The sequence below is a fragment of the Oxyura jamaicensis genome, chromosome 5 (assembly GCF_011077185.1).
Source record: "Oxyura jamaicensis isolate SHBP4307 breed ruddy duck chromosome 5, BPBGC_Ojam_1.0, whole genome shotgun sequence".
NCBI classification, from domain to species: domain Eukaryota; kingdom Metazoa; phylum Chordata; class Aves; order Anseriformes; family Anatidae; genus Oxyura; species Oxyura jamaicensis.
In genome coordinates, this window is record NC_048897.1 from 26881450 (window position 1) to 26892997 (window position 11548).

The 11548-nt window shown below is 51.2% G+C and overlaps 1 long non-coding RNA gene across 1 annotated transcript; it reads left to right on the plus strand.

The window, feature by feature from the left end:
• Window positions 1-236: 236 nt before the first annotated feature.
• LOC118167620 lies at window positions 237-9264 on the plus strand. Its single transcript, XR_004751212.1, has 2 exons — window positions 237-487; window positions 4224-9264. It is a non-coding gene; the product is annotated as an uncharacterized LOC118167620 (long non-coding RNA).
• Window positions 9265-11548: the final 2284 nt, after the last annotated feature.

Sequence of the window (11548 nt, forward strand, 5' to 3'; positions counted from 1 at the left end):
GTGGCCAGAGGCAACCAGGAAAGTCACTTGGTCTGATGCAGCGTGGCACCGAGCACAGACCAAGGCACATCTCCACAGGGGTCACGCAGTCTCTTCCTCTGTTCGTCCTCGGCATCTGCACAGCGGGGCCAGGCAGAAACACATCACTGTCTGGGGTGCTGGGGGAAGGATGCTGTGCCGTGGTAAGGTGAAGGGAGCTGGGGGACGTGGCTGGGTAGGGTGCTGCTGCACAGGGACAGCAGACAGCTCCCCACCCCAGCATTGGCACCATGAGGGCTTTTCCCAAGGCTGCCTTTTCCTAGGGGTGCGTCTCCCTGCTTTGCCGGCTCATTTCTTAACCTGCTCCCAAGGCCTCTCCCTTTTCCTTTCTCTTCCCCCACGGCATTGTTTCTCCTCCCCTCCCTGGGAGCCCGTTACAGCTTTAGGAGCTGGTGCAGCGGCCGTGCCTCCGCTGTGCGCTCAGGCAGGCAGGGGCCAGCTCAGGCAGGTAAGCCGGGGAAGGGGGGTAATATAATAGGATTGTTTAGTCTGGATTAGTTAGGATTGTTTTTTTTCCCCTGGAAGGTAGCTGAAGGCAGTGGAGAGGGGAAAAGAGGGAGCAACATGTCTCCCATTGAGAAGAGCTCCCATGGGGCTGCCATGGAGCTCTCTGCCTTGTTCAGTCCTGAACCACTTTGGTGGGAAATCAGGGTTAACAGCACACCCGGGGACAGCACAGGGGGGAACAGCCCATTCCACGGAGTGGAGACACTCATCCAGACCTGCCAGCTGCCTCAGCGGCAGGGCAGGCAGCCTGCTCAGTAAGGACAGCTGGGTGGGGAGAAGCAGAATCCAGCAGGGCAGAGACAGCGGGGCCAGAGCTTGGGAGGGGAGAAGCAGGCAAGCTGTGAGCTAACCCCAGCTCCACTACTGGCCGCCTGGGAGATATTGGGTAAGTCACCTGCGTACCTTCCTAGTCCCTCCTCCCTTGCCTGCCAGCAGAGCAAATTAAGGTCTGACTGTCGCTGGGTGCTTTGGGCTTCTCTGTGCACCGGTCCTTTAGCGCTGGCTTTGGCTGTGCTGCAAACACCAGCCTGCGCCGAGGCTTTTGGCAGCGCCACGATGCCGAGAGCGGTGCGGTAGCAGCACCTGCCTGCCCTCGGTCGTGTCCATGCAGTGGGGGGGCTTCTGGAGGTGCCTGGCCGGGGACGCAGCCCGCGGTGTGCTGGGGGAGAGGAGGAGGCAGTTGGTGCAGATCGTAAAGCAGAGCCTGTGCCCTGACGTTTGGGGTCACATGGGGACTAATTAGTTCTAATTGGCCAGGGGGTCAAAGTCATTTTCGTGCAGTTTCACCTGCTCCATGCATCCAAGCCCTGCCCGCATTAAGAGATTAAATACAAGTCCTGGCTCCCTGTCTTGAGCGCTCTGTGCCCAAGCTGCAGCTGGGCGAGGGGAGCATACGGGCGCGCGTACCACCAGGCTGGCTGCAGGCAGGGCAGCGGCCCGCGGAGGAGAAACATCTCCTGTGTTCTGTCCTTACTCCCCTTCCTCCACTTCTCTTGCTGGCCGTCGCAGGAGCTGGGTGTGGAGGCAGACGGACCTTTGCTGTGAACTGGTCTGGCCATCCTTGTGTTGCCACCGTAGCAATGCAGCTGTGAAAGTCCCGAGCATGTTTGACCACATTTGCCCCAAATCTCTCTGAGGGAGCCCACAGCCATTGAAGAGTTCTGGCAGCCTGACGTGGAAGTGTGGGTTTTAATGCCCAAAGCCGCCCCCTGAGGTGTGTTGCACAACTCCCCTTGCTTTCCCAGAACCCTGCTAGCCCTGGTGGTCTCACGCACACGATGTCCCCCCTGGCCAAGCAGCTGAGCTGAACAGGCCACCCATGTCTGCTTGGAAGAGGCTTTGCAGGTCTGTCTTCCCTCCCCTGAGCTTGTAGCATCCATGCTGACCTTCCCAAGGGTGCTGTGTACGTGTGGGGCTCTGGCTGCCCAGGGACAGAGGTTGGAAGAGGATCATTTGGGGAAGGAAGTCCCAGGACTGCAAAGGGTTTGCTGCCCCCCTATGGATTTGACCGGTGCGGCTTGGGCCAGGGCACAAGGGTGGAGGAGGTGGTGGCTGGTGGAGCTCCACCGGCCCCTCGTGTCCTCCTCATTCAGGCTCTCCCTGTGCTCTCGTGCAGCTGGATAGGTTGGGGTCTGGGCTCCCATTCAACCGATTGCATAAACACAGTGGAACAACAAGGGTTCCCCAAAGTGGCTCCGTCTGTGTAGGGCGCTTGTTCCTCAGGACTCTCTTGGTCGTGCTGTGCTTTGCCGGAGTTTGTGCCAAACCCAGCCCCGTGGTTTATAAACAACATTTGGGTGGGACAGCTCCATTATTTACCTAGGAGGCAACGTTGTCTGGTAGGCAGAGACAAATGGCTGGAAGTCTGGAGCGAGATGTTCTCTTCTCTACCGCTGCACTGTGTAGTACCTCCCGCTGCCTCAGTTTCCCTGCTGGTGAATCAGGAGTAATGAAAAACAGCTCATGATAACTTCTGCAAGGCCTTGTTACTTTAAGGATCTCAGTAAGGACTTTCCTCCAGAGTCCTTCAGCAATATAATTCTAAAGCAGACCAAATATTTGCACCTCTTGGTTGGTGACCAGACCTTGAGAAGCTATTGACACAGAAATCTGTAGTAAAAGGCATTCTGGAAGACATATGGTGGTGGCACTGATATGTTGCTGGCTCACCCGTTACTCCTTGAAAAAAAATACTGCACGCTCCATTCCCTTCATTTTCAACCCCGCTGGCTCAGTCTGTGCTTTTCGTTTCAACAACAGCTCAGTGCCAGGTGTCTTTGCTTCCTGGCTCTGTACATTAATGATTTCTTAACCTACACAAACAACTGTAACACATAAGGAGAGTTGCCTCGCATAGTTCAAATCCTCATTCAAATAATCCTGCACATCATGGTCTAATGTGAGCTAGGAGACCTGGAAGCTGTGACAGTCTCATCTGGGACAGCACAAAGTTCAGGGGAAGTGAAAAAAAAAAAGGCATCAAAAGGCTTCAACCTCTGACTGCAACTGGAAGCAATGTGGTGTGATGGAGCACTGTCCTGCCGTAAGGACAGCAGCCTCCAAACCTTCCTTTTCTTTCCACATTCCCCTAAAGGGAATGGTTTAATACCTTGGGCAAAGACTGTCTGATAGGCTCTCAAGTACCACAACTGTGTTTTTCTTTGCTCCTTTAGGATGAACAAGAAAATGACCAGAAAACTGGGGTTCAGAAAACTGGGAACTCTCTGCAGGAGAAGATCACCTTTCTGCCATCTGCCTGAGCCATCCCAGGCCCAACAGGAGTCATGTTCCCAGATGACATGCTGCATCGAGCAATGCAGGTGTCAGGAGCCTCAGCTTGCTGGGGGACTCCTCGGACTTCGCTGATGGGTACTGGAAATGTCCTCCCACCCTAAGCTGAAGGCCTAGAGCCATTGCATTTCAGTCAATGACAAGTTTTCTATCAACTGCCCTTTAAAACTTGGAGTTCCATTTTGTTTTTCTTAGTTTTTTAAAGGCTAGATCCTTGGTTGGTGTGAATCTCTGTGGTTGCACTGACTGTCTTGCAGCTACGCTAGGTTTCATCCATTAGGGAAACCAGCCTGAAAAACTTAAAGGAGCTTGCCTAGAATTCACCCTCTTCTTCCCTGTGTTTTGATGACAGGTTTCCACTCCTATTTCCATTCTGCAGATAGCCAACAAGTCGTGGGCCAGGCAAAACTGGAATTTCTAGGATAGCTCAGATCACAGCTTGACTTGGAGCCAAACTCTCCAGATGTTTGGAGCTTTGGTTTGGGCCATCCAATAAAAGAAATACTTATTGAATCTGGAGTGAGCAGCAGTATTTAAGGTGGTTTCCCATCGGACACCTGATGGGCATCTAGTAGGAGACAAGACCAGCCAGCCTCATTCATTGAATCATGCATTTGGTGAGCCTGACAGGCCCCTCACACAGGACAAAACATTCTCTATGGAGTAATTTTCTTCCCTTTCTCTTTCTCTCTCTCTTTTTTTTTTTTCTTGACACTTTGTTCTTGTTACTGAGGCAGGGAAAAAAAAAGAAGAAAAAGAAATTCCAGAGTGAGCAGAAGACAGGGAGTAAAATTAGCTGAGGAACTTCCAAACAAACGTGTGGGTTTCACTTAGGAGAGCTTGCTCTTGTTTACTATTTGTTTTGAATTTCCACTCTTTTCCCTCAGATCAAGCTCCAGAAGAAGGGGGAGTCTGGAATGAGGCCTCAGATGTCTGTGCAGCTCTTAAATGCTGTGAAAGGAACCCTGATGAAAGGCTGTAGCAGCGGGATGGATGGCACCCAAAGAGAGGCGTGTACAACACTTTCGATGGCTTTTTGCTGTAGAATCCTTGTTTACAGAGAGTTTAACCCCCATTGCAATGGCTGGGAAAGGCAGTCACCAGGGGAAAGCCGGTCTCTGTTAACCTCTTCAGTGCTGTGTTTCCAAATGATGGTTGTCACCTGCATCACAGGAGAGCCTGCAGGCTGAGACCCAGCGCTCCGTACGTCGTAGGAGAGGATTCCTTCTCGTCTAACAGACATGACAGAAGCAAAACAAAGTGCAAAAGCTCTCTCACTTGTATTAAGTAAAATCCAGCCCAGGTGATTCCTTAGCAATGAATCGATAAACGTTTCAGCATGCTAATGCTGCAGTTGGAGTTGGCTGTATATATAAAATTAACCATAATCTTGGTAAGAGCTTTGCTAGGCTGAATGAGGAACTGATGTCTTAAGGCACAAGACAACTCTGAGAAGACTTAGAAATAAACAGCCTGTGTGGGTAAAATTTTCTCTTAACTACCACAACCAGAGAATTTTTGCATCCTTTTTGTTTGCAGACTGCTTTCTTTTTTTTTTTTTTTTTTTTTTTTTTTTCTGGTCCCGGTGGCTGCTGAAACCAGGTTCCTTGTGGAGATCGCTCCCTGGTTTGAAGCCATGTGGTTGTTCCAATGTTCTCTGTCCTGTAAACATCTCCTAGAACATGGCACACCACTTCATCTGTCTCTCGTTAAGCAGAGAATGTGATTATTATTATGCACGGAGTTGTCAAACCAATCTGGTGTCTCCAGACTTCACCAAGGATCAGGCAGTTTCACCAAGATGCTGTCCTCCTCTTGACAGCTTCCATGGAGAAATCTAAGAAATGTTTTAAAAAATAAAGTCAAATATACTGTACACAAGCGAAAGTGCCAAAATGCAGGCAGAGTGCATGTCAGGGAATTATTTACAGTGGCTGAAGTTTGAAATCTATTGAGGCTGAAGTTAAAATATCAGCTGGGATCCCAGCCCAAGTTTGGTCACAAACGGAACGCGTCAAAAAGTGCTCAGGAAATGAGCAGAGGCCCTGCTAAGCAAAGCCAGCTCTTCTGTGGCTGTTTCTTCCCGCTTGGAGCTCCAGCAGAGAAAGAAAAACTCTGCTAAGAGAATTAGAGCAGCTGAAGGGAACAAGTGTCATCTTGGTGCGGTGTCTTCTGGAGAGCCAGGGAACTGCTGGGCTGGTGTGCTTGGGGCAGCGATGCCTCCGGAAGCTGGGGGCCCTCACAGCAGAGGCGAGGAGGAAATTTGCAGCAGACCCAATGTCTTATCTCACAGCTACTGTGGATAGCAATAGGGTCAGAGCGTGTTAAAGCATCAAGGTTGTTTTGCAGCTGGTGTGAATTGGTGGTTCTCCACCAGTTTTGGTAGTTCTGTGATGGGAGAGGCTTGATGAGGACCTGGCTTGTTGGCAGAGTGCTGCAGAGCACCTCAGGCCTGTTGGGAGGCCGTGAGCACAGACAATGGAGGAACAGGGCTGAGAAGGGCCTGCCATCCCAGTGGCCATGCCTTAGGCACCGTGGATGGCGAGTGGTGTGGTTTTATGAAGACCATAGGACCACAGAACAGTCTGGGTTGGAAGGGACCCTTGAAGCCCATCCAGTTCCAACCTCTGCCGTGGGCAGGGACATCTTTCTCTGGATCAGGATGCTCAAAGCCCTATCCAACATGAGTTTGAACGCTTCCAGTGGGGCATCCACACCCTCACAGGGCAACCTGTTCTAGCATCTCACTGCCCTCAATGTGAAAAACATCTTCTTTATATCCAACCTAAATCCACATTAAGATGGGGAACGTACACCAGCGGAGCAGCTTACATTGATGTCGACACTAAACCCGGGCAGGAGGATTCTGTAACTACAGCTTGTGCGAGACCATGAAGTGAAGGGAGAAGAGGGTTAGCTCTGCGGAAGCCCATCCTCTGTTAAATTCCTCCCCTTGTTGGTCTGGAATGCTTCCCCTGCCATCTCTCAGCAATTTGGTGTCCCTCCTGAGACAGGCAACAGCAGCACCGTGTGTTCGTCTCCTGCCGCTGCCCGGGCCTCTCTGCTGTCGCCCTGCCCACACGCCCACCTTTCCTTGAGAGGAAGGTGGAGAGTGCTGCGGAGCACAGACCTGCCCTTGCTCCTCGGGGTGAAGCAGATCAGCTCATCTCACAGACCCGGTAAATGCCGATGCCTTTCAACCTGCCGCTGTCCTACCTCAGAGCTGGATACAGACAGCAAAATCTCAGCCCTACCACAGCTCCTCTGACCCGTCCAGCAGCTTTTCTTCTGCTGTTCTCACCTGGCGCTTGAGAATATGTGGGAGAACCCCCCTGGAGCTTCCTCCCCACCCACGGGCCAGGCACCCCCCGGGCGGCGGTAGGAGGGAGGCCGTGCGGAGCAATGCTGTGTGATCTGGCGTGGAGCACGGCAAGCTGAACGAAGCCTTTCTCCTCCCCGGGGAGCACTCACATGCTCTGAGCTGCAGCAGCAGCAGTGTGAGGATAACCCCAGCGTGGGCAGGGGGCTGACTCATCTCTCCAGAAGAGGCAACACTGTTTATTAATTACTGCTCCTTTGAAGTGGGAAAATGGAGAAAACCTCTCATGGCCAACGTTGTGATTAACCATCTAATTGTTCTGCTGGTATGTTTGCTTAAGGGGTTTCCTTTGCTCTGTGTACATTAAGAAATAGTTTCTCATCCTACCGTTGTTGCACCCAGATGATAGTCATTAGCAGTGTACCAGACAGGGCCATTGTATATGCCTTGTCCTGATGCTTTTTTATTATTATTATTTTTTTATATCCCTGGGTCCATCTCTGCTGAAGTGACTTCAGCGTTGGAGGGAGAATGACAGCTCTTCAGAGCAAAGGCTTTTGTTCCCAGAACACACAGAGGGGCTCTTCATGGACAAACCAAATCTTTGTCCCTGCCAACAGATTCCCCGGTTGTCTTTTCCATCGCAGGAGATGGTGCCACAGGTGTTAGGGGTGCTCCACGTCCTGCCTGGGGACAAGACCCCTCAGGCTGGGCTGCTGGCACGGGCTGTGTGCCCAGAACCACAGCCTGTCCCGCCAGCTCTGAGCTTGCACGTCCCAAATGCTGCTGCCAGGGAGCACGGGGTTTTGGAGGGAGATGGCACACCCAGCCCGAGCTGTGGGATTGTCTCCTCTTTACTGCATGGTGTAAATGGGCTTACACGAAGGCTTAAACTCTGCTGCTGCTCTGTGCCTCCTCCTAGACTTCGCCTGTCTTTGCTTGAATATCAGAGTGGGTTTAAATCTTGGGGTTGGCAGGTGATGCACAGGTGAATTTCATCTGCAGGATGGGGAAGAAGGGAGAGAAGATTGCTTTGTCTTTGCCTGAATTATCTCTGAGTCTGATTATGGGAAACCAGGATTGCACCTCAGCAAGCTAAACACGAAGGAAAATTGTACAAGTGGAAGACAGCTGGAGCTGGAAATCTTCTGATCCTCCATTCAGGCCAGGTCCCACCGCATGTTCCATTTCAGGTACAGTTCCTGCAGAAATGCGTCTCAGAACCATATCAAACCATTTTTTACTACGTCCAACAAACCAAACAAGAACTTTTGAAAGGACAAGTAGCTTAAATCCAGGGGAGAGTTACTTGCACTCGCTCAGTCTCGCTGCCATTGCTGTTCCTTCCCGTGCCACAGCACACGTGGCAAGCCTTGCAAAAGCACGCGTTTCCTTAACGCTGCTCACGTGGAAGCCCAGGCAAGTTTTACTGTTTGTCCCCAGACTCTGGAAAGCCTCAGCTGTCCCCCTGCATCGTGCACAATGGCAGAATGGAACTTCTGCCCTGGGCAGCTGCCTTGTAGCCGAAGCGTGGTGACCGGCTGCTGCGCTGCAAGGCTGCGGGCTGCAGCTAGAGGGGGTGAGCAGGCAGAAGATGGTTGCAGCAAAAAGTCCACATCTGAAACTTTTCATTTTGCCCCCGTCTCTTCTCCTTCCCCTGATCCCAGGGCCACCTGCCACCTTACAGGTATATGTCCGTCCCCAGGAGACTCGTATGTGCCCGTGTGTTTCTGATACATGTACGGTACAGGTGCTGCACCCGTACACATCTGTGCGTCTGCAGCCGTGCGTGCGCGGCGTGTCTGACCGTTATCACGAGGTGCTGCTCGCTATTTGTGGGGACACAGAGTGTGAGGTCTCGACTGATGTCTGAGGCTGGAGTGCCTGAAGTACACGTCACAGCGAATGGCCCTCTCTCCCGAGATCTCGCAGTCCAAGTATATGATTAGGAACAACAGATGGATACCGCAAACAGACAGGCGGCGTGGGTGGGGGAGGAGCACAAAATACCACCGAGATAATTAGGATGAATGATTAATGACTCGAATGGGGAAGAAGGGGCCAAAATACACTAGCTGAATATTCGCTGGTGATGCTTTGCAGGAACCTCAGCAGAGGTGGACACAGACTGTATCCTATTTTGTACTCGCTTGCTATCCAGGCTGCAAAATTCACCCCCAGCCCGTGTCTGGAGACGTTGGCCTCTAGCATTACACTGTAGCTACACTGTAAGGATGGTGTAACTACAGTGTATTCTGGCTGGAATGCAGCCCCGGCCACGCTGAAACACTAGTCCTTACAGGAATTTTGATCTCGTAGGATCAGATCCAACACCCACTGGAGTCAGCGAGCTCTTGACCTGTATGGGATTTGGGACAGTCCCAGAATGTTCAAGTGGGCTCCAAACTGGGCTGAACAATCGGGATATGTATTTAAAATGATAAGAAGAAACGCTTTGTATGAAACACATTTAATGTATTTCTGTTTGCATGTACACATTTTTCCTGTGTGAAATCAGACTGATTTTTTATCTGCCGCGTCTATCTTAACATGTGGTGTATGTTACAGTGGACCAATCAGTTACATGATTAAAATACATGGTAAACAAATTCACAGCGTGCTTAGCACTAGCAGTTTCATGTTTTTGAGATGATTTTAACCCCAGCCTTTTCTCTCTTGATCTGTGATTCTGTTGTTGCTTCTTTGTTTTCCCTTGAGAGGCTGCCCAGCGGTGCCCTAAACCAGCTGAATTTGCCTCCTGCAGCTCCTTCCATTGGTTTTAGGGTAGCCGAGTGGCTACCACAGAGGCTAGTCGTTGAGGTTGCCGAGCTTTCTCCCCACTCAAGCAGGTCGGAGTGATGCTGGTAGAAGAGGATGACGTGCAGCAGCTCCCCATGGCGAGGATCAGCACAAGACCCCAGTGCGGCTGGGCTGGCAGCATCCACCGGCACGGCACTCCCTGCAAAGTAACTGCAGGGAGGCAGGGGGAAGGAGGTGGAAGGTGCCAAGTCAAGGTTTCTCTGTGTTGGGATCATGCAGGGCTCGGTTCTGGCTCTGATCTGTGAAAAAACTTGCACAGATAGGTGGCCAGGTGCAATTTCAGATCATCCAACTCCGCACTGAAGAGGGCTGTGTGTGCGCAACTTCGGGCTGCTCCCCGGGGTGAGCTCAAATAATTACCAAGTCATTTCCAGTAAGTCCCTGCCTCGAAGGCCAGGGTTGCTCTGACAACCATTCTGGGTGGATCATCTGTGGGAGCTGAACCTGGAGCTGAAAGGACAAGCCTCCATTGTCAGAGCTAGGAGCTGCAGTCCCTTCCTGTGACAGCAGCAGCAGCTCGGTGGCGCACCCCTGCACTGCTTGGAAGGATGCGCGCCCCACCTGGGCGCTGCACATCATGCTGCAACACAGCTCACCGGGCTGACATCCAGGCTGGTGTCCACAAACACTGCGTGCGAGCACAGCTCGTCAACTGCCAGCTAGATGCAAGGCGAAAGCTGTGTGTCCATGGGTGCATGTCTTTGCAGGGAGGTGCTGTGGACCTGCCCACCTTGGTGCCCAGGTTCTTGTTGCAGCTCTTACCATGGCATCTATTTCCATGTTGCTGGGGGTTCACCCGAGCTTGGATTTGTGTGCATGTGATAGACCAAAGGGAAATATTTACAGCTGTTGTCATAGGCATGTGAAGAAATCTTACGCTACTTTTCAAGCCGAGCTTTTCAGACAGCCAGACTCGGCGTGAGGATTCAGAGAAGGATGCTGGCTCTGGTGCCAAACTTGTGGTTTTCTCTAACTCATTTTGCAGGGCCTCCTTTTGCTGGCTAGAAAGCCTTTGCTTGAAATGCAATTACCCTAATGTAGAGAAAAGAACAGGCATAACCGTACCGGAAGAGAGGAAATTTCCTCACATCTTCCAGTCCCCTTAGGCAGTGGCACATTTTCTGGACTTTCCAGATAAAGAGGGGAAGATTTGAGCTGGATCCTCGTGTAAATGTATAGCTGCACAGCCCTACTGCTTTTGGCAGAGCTTAGCCAGTAAATCTTAGATCATAAGAAGAGGTAGGTAGGTATAGGGCCAGGTATAATCTCAACAGGAGTGCAAATCCTTACAGTTTGTGGAGCCAGTGAAGCAGTATCAGTGGAGAGTCTGACCGTTGGGTGCATCCCTTTGATGGCAGCATGGCAGTGAACTTCCTCCTAAAAACTGCCTTGCTTTTGTTAACTCCTACATTGTTTCTGAACTGCCATCCTTTTTTAAGTGTAATTTTGTGACGCATCTTGGCTGATCTCTCTTTCTCTGATATTTTCAGCATTTCTGGTTCTCTCTTGTATCTTTTCCATTCATTCAGTTCGTCACCTGTATTGCCACTTTTTATTTTTACCTGCTTGTCTACTTCATCATCCTTTCTCTACATCCAGCAATGCAAGATGCTGGGACTAACTGAACTGAGGTACTTGTATAGAGTGGATTGACAGGTGTACCTTTATACTGTGGGGCTTGTTTTCACCATGCCATCCTTCCCCTCTGATTTCTTCCTGGGTCTTTGTGCAGCAGTGGTGGTTGTGCCTCACTGGGGCTGCCTAAGCTCCCGTCCCTCTGACACCTACTGATACCCTTAATCAAGTCTCAGCTTGGAAGAGGCCTGCTGGCCATGGTGGGCCATTCTAGGAATCTGGAGCCAGGATATCTGCTTTCTCCTTTTCCAGCTGAAGGTACTAGAAAGAAGTACTGACTGTGATCATGGTATTCAATTCTGAATGTGAGTAAGGAAGACCACAGAGCTGGGAAAAGTCATCTCCCTTCATCCCTATAAAGAAGGTCCAGCTAACTCTGAACTTCTGAATGGTGATGGGGACCTGAGCTGGTGACTGTGCTGGATAAAGGTGCTGTGT